The 5636-nt window shown below is 39.7% G+C and overlaps 1 long non-coding RNA gene across 1 annotated transcript; it reads right to left on the bottom strand.

Annotated features, from left to right (window-relative positions):
* Window positions 1-1011: 1011 nt before the first annotated feature.
* LOC130967856 (uncharacterized) lies at window positions 1012-5636 on the bottom strand. The gene is made up of 3 exons (XR_009081438.1): window positions 4771-5636; window positions 4359-4696; window positions 1012-1940 (listed from the first exon to the last, which is right to left on the bottom strand). It is a non-coding gene; the product is annotated as an uncharacterized LOC130967856 (long non-coding RNA).

The following is a 5636-nucleotide window of genomic DNA, read 5'->3' on the forward strand; positions in this document are numbered from 1 at the left end:
AATTGAACAATGGTTCCAATCTCAATTAAACAACAGAAAATAAATTCCGTTTAGAATTTCTTCAAGGAGGATTCAAAACTCCTTTTAACAAGGTTCGAAATAAGACTCCAAAAGTATACTTGAAATCGTCATCTCAGAAGGATATTCAAGAAATTAGGTTGTACTTAAAAGGAGTCAAGCCATACAAGAAAAGATCTTAAATCAAAGTAGTTAAAACAAGATCTACTAGGCATGCGACATCAAACAAGCTTTCAATTGATCCAAAAGAACACAAAAGTTATAGAAAAAGACAACTCAATCATTAGTAATTTCTCAAGGATAAATCTTTGACTAAAAACTCTTGTAATGACAATGAGAGGATAAACGATGCACTATTTTGAAACGAATCAAACTAACTCGCATAAGAATGAGATTCACAAGATTGGAAAAACCAAGATCAATAGTAATGCTCACAAGATGTAAGAGATCAGTTAAAAACAAGGTCAAGCATGACATTTTTGGAGATGGAAAGCTTAAGAGAGAATGAGTCCGTTCATAGGAAGAAAGCTGCGAGTCCATCATTTTCAAAAGAACCACAATGACATAAACAATGTAGTAGGCTAAACCAAACTCAAATTAAAATAAATTAAGTGAAGTTTACCAAACGAAACTCAACCTGAGTAAAAGCAAAAAATTCTTTCCTTTCGGAGTTTTGAAAAATACCCAAATACATAATCAAATGAAGATGTGCATTGGAACCGTAGTAAAATTACTAGAAAGTCAATTTGTATTTAAAGAAAGTGCAGTCCCGCAAACCAGTAAAAGTACAGTCGAGGTATTAGGAGTAAATAGTTGTTAAACTGTATAAGAAATCTTCAAAGTTCATATATAGATAAGTATACGTCTATTCAACAGCAATTTTCATAAAAATCTCAAAATTGGCTGTAATCACTGTTAAATAGGAGGAAAAATGAATTAACAATTTCTCTATTAATGGACTCATAATCAGGAGTTAAAAATGCACAGTGCTTTAAGACAAGTTCAAGGCTATATCAATGAATACAGTAATAAAAAAGAACTCAAACAGAGGAGGGTAGATGCAACAAGGATCTCAAACAAGCATATGCACTTACGATCAAACAAGAATGCCTGTGGATAGAGGAATAAAGTTGAAAAATCAAACTACTCCTCAAAAGGATCAGCAAACAAGAACTTCAAGTTAGGACATGAAAGAACAGGTAGACTCGAACGAAATTCAAGACACACAACTGAATAGCCTCGAGAAATAGCTTCTAGCATTCTCAAAACTCGCGATTCACTTTACTCAAAACTCGTATATCATCTATGATAACCCATTAGTACTTTCATATACAAAATTCACTACTATTAAGCCGGCCAAACTTAATACCAAGAATTATGCAATGCAAGCCTAACAGCATTAATCAATAGACCGTCATGTGCATAAAGCTCTAATTCTCGTCATTCGAAAAAACCTAATACATGACAAGCACTCAGAGTATGCAATTGAAGCATAGTTGGTCCATTCCTCAGGCTCTACAGGAAGGACTGCTCTGATACCATAATGTAACACCCTAACTACCAAAGCTCACGCTTCCGACTGCGCAACTCTGATAGCTCGAACATTACGACGACACTTATACTATTTAATACTAAAATATGAGCCTGTTTAAATCTTTAAACCGCAAAACCGCTCCTAAAAATACTTTTGCTATACAACGTACATCCATGCATACCATATAACTTACAAAAACTCATAAAGGATACATCCATATAGATACATATATTTATAAATAATATTACAAGCAGTAACCAATACAATTCCTATCCCTCTTACAGAATATATCAAGATAAAGGCAAGGGTACAATAAAACATAACTAAAATAATACAGAGCATTACAACAACAATTAAATAAACTCTTCGTGACTTCAGCACCCATATCCTGAAAGGGGAAAAAATGTAGGGGGTGAGAACATCATCCTCGAAAAGGTTCTCAGTAGAGGGTTTTTTCGAAATTAGTGTAATAGGATACGTGAAGATAAACTGTACCAGTGATTAATAACCGTCTTATGCCTCTTTCCAAAACAACAGTTTACAATAAAAGAGAAATCTGAAATCCTTTTCCGAAAGAGGAACCATTCAATTCTCAAAAACTCAAAAGCCTTTCAAAAATGTTTAACCATGCTGAACCAAATTAGCATTTCATACTTTTCCAAACCCAAAAACACAAAACCGAAACCAATCATCGGTCCATCTCATTTCAACCACGGCCCTAGGCCCAAACAATCCAACCATCAACCAATCACCACAATCCAACAGAGTCCCAGATGCAAACACAGATAGGAAGTTCAAGCACAAACAAACAGTTACAACAAGTAGAACAATTAGCAGTTAATCACAAAGGCAAACCACGTACAATATGCACATCCAAACAATGTCACATAGATGCATATGATGCATGCCTGTCCTAGTGGCTGATGATATCATCTGTCAGTTATATAGCCAACCCGACACATCCTGATAGCTAACCATGGACAGAAACACCCATCACGGAGCAAGTAAGTTTGAGCTACAACCCCATTGCTACTACCCGCTCAACCCAGAGCCAGTGGAATAACCACTACTGCGGCTACTACCCAGGCGGGTGTTTAAAAGCTCAACCTGGAGTGAGTGGAATCACCACTATTACCGCTACTACCTAGGCGTCACAGTCTCTGACCTGGAGCAAGTGGGACGAACCACAACCCTTGCTACTACCCAGGTATCTCAAGCATACATTCATTCAGTCCCAGCCATGGATCAACATCCATCTCAGCCATCCGGCTTAAATTCAGAATTCATAGTCAGCTATACGGCCCATAAATCATTCGGCAATCAGCCATAAATCAATATCATACACAGCTATTCTGACTCACGGTTCAATCCAAAACCAGCCAATATTCATAATCATACACAGCTATTCCGGCCCATAACAAAACAGCACTTCCATCATTCAACATCATCAAATTCATAAAACCGGCATTTAAGCCATAAATCACTTTTCTCAAGCCATTTCACTTTGAAATCAAGTTTCAACTCTTTTCAGCCTTGGCTTTAAAGATCTCATTTCTCAAATCATCTCAGGCTCATAAGCCACTTTTACTCAAGGCAAATTCCCCTTTTAAAAATAATGTCACTCTTGGCATCCTCTTTCCAAAACTTCCATAATCATGGCAGGTTAAAGATTTGTTTCAAAGTATTGAAAATCACCCATCTAACAATGGAATTTTATAACAAAAATTTCTCGGCAGAGTCCCAAGTCTTTAGGAAAGGTCAACCTATATCAATTCCTTAAAATTCATTGAAACTCTTAAAATAATAGATTCTCGGTTCAAGTAAATAAAACTAAATTTATTATGAAACCGACCATACAAAATCACAAGTTCCAACCCGGTCCAAAAATCAACTCATTTGAAACGGAACCGGTTCATTTGAATCAAACTACTTTCATGTTTCTTTTTGGAACCCATTTTTTCTAACTCTTCCAAAATGCCTCAAACTTAATTACTCAATCAAAAGTCTAGATTCCTTTAAAATCACTAAAAGCTCCTTTTTTATATTGAAATCAATATTAGAGCATCATTCTTTCCTTCAGTGATTCAAACGGTAAAAATAGTTCATTTCTAAATAAGTTGAACTCAACGCATAATGTTCATTAAATAAATTAAGCTTGAAAACATAAATATTCTCTTAATAAATCAAATAATACAATTTCTTAAATCCAACCCTTTTTAAATAACTTTTCAAACAAGATTAGGATTTTGTAGAAATTTTGGCAGCACCTCCCCTAAAACTTGGACTTTTGCCACCCGGTTCCAGTCCCAACTAAACCGTTTCTCATTCCTTTTCAACAACTCAAAACCAGAAATCAATTCAAAAGCAAGCTAAATCTAACAGTCGCCTCAGTGGCATATCTCAAGGAAACCATTTCAAAATCAACGCAATATCAACCGATTTAACTCATTTCCAAAGCTTTAAAGAATCGGTTCAGCAACAAATCATTTATCAAAACCAAATCAATTAAAGCAACCCAGGCTGAATTTCAAGAGTATTCTATCTTTCACATCATCAAAATAATTGACTCAATTCAAACCAATCCTCAACGGATTAAACTGGTATTTCAAATCTTTAAAGAATTAACTTCAAAACATTACATTTCACAAAGCCGCACAACAATTCAGCCAATTAAACATTCATAAGCTTTCGAGACAATCAAATAATACATAAGGCCGATACAATCACCAAATACACATTTTCTCACATCAGTATCCATATGTAATAATTCCAATACATAAAGTATAGTTTTGGAAAGCGCCCCTACCTCAAAACGCAAATTCCATAATCCAACGTCTCACAGAGTCCTTTCCGCCTGAACTCGAAATCACCGGCAACCAAAACCTCAGCTCCCAGCCACTTTCGCAATAACCATAGCTACACTATTCGCAACATATAATAACCGAAACTCAATCGTATAGGAATTAACGCCATAAACCTCCGCGTATGATAACAGAACAGTAACTAAAGGGCTTTCAAATCGAAAACGCTTATCAAACCGAAGGAGGAACGGCTGAACCGACACCGCGGTGGTCTCCAAACCGGCTCGGCGGCAGCCCGACAGCCACCTCAAGCGGCAGCGGCGACGAATTCCAATCACGATGACTGAAACTAACAAACAGTGACCATAGTAACCTCAGAATACAAAAAGGACAGAAACCTTAAATAAAAACCCTTACCGGCAAACTTTTCGGCGACAGAGGCAGCCTCAGCTTTAACTACTCGCAACAGCAACAACAAGCCTAACTGTTACATGCCATAATTCGAACTCAGCCCGCAACTAAGGAGAAGTTACTGAGCCAAGCGGCGGCATCCCCGGTGGTGTTTCTGGTGGCCGCAAGACTGCTCCTGGCGACCAGAACAGCGGCACAGCATCTCCCTCTTTCGGCAGCAACAACAGTGGTATTTTTTGGCAACCACCGATTTTCGGCAACAGCAACAAAAGCTCCAGCTAGGCACCGCGGAGCAGCAGATGGCAGTGCCGTCGGCCAAGGTGCGGTGGTGGAGACGCCCTCAATCGCGGTGAAACGCGACAGCTATGGAAGCTCGACGGCGGCAAACACCGAATCGGCGCTCACGGCATGACAGCGGCGGAAAAGGGTCCCCTTTCGCGCATCCCTCTCTCTGTGTGCGCGAGGATGCGACGGTGGCCACGCGACTCCTCTGCAGCCACGGCGGCCACCCCTGTGTTTGGCGCGGCGACAACTAGGGAATGGGTGCAGTTTTAGTGGCGACGGCAGAGCAAAACGGCGCGGTTCCCTCCTCCTTCGCGACCTTCTCCCTCTCGCCAGAGCTCTGACGCGACGGCGTCGCCTTCACGGGCAGTAGTGGTAGTAGAAAGGCTTCCTCCATGCCCGCGAGGATGACGGCGGCGAGGCGTGAGGCACGGCGGCAAGGTGTGACATGGTGGCAGCGAGCTGAACAGCGGTAGAAGCCCCCTCCCCTCCTTCTTCTTTTTCCCGATTCTACCTTCCCTTTCTTTTCCTTCAGATACTTTGTGTGTGTGTGTTTAGGTTAGAGGGCAGCAGTTGCTGCTGCTGGTTCA

Source organism: Arachis stenosperma, chromosome 3, assembly GCF_014773155.1.
Source record: "Arachis stenosperma cultivar V10309 chromosome 3, arast.V10309.gnm1.PFL2, whole genome shotgun sequence".
Taxonomy (NCBI): Eukaryota; Viridiplantae; Streptophyta; class Magnoliopsida; order Fabales; family Fabaceae; genus Arachis; species Arachis stenosperma.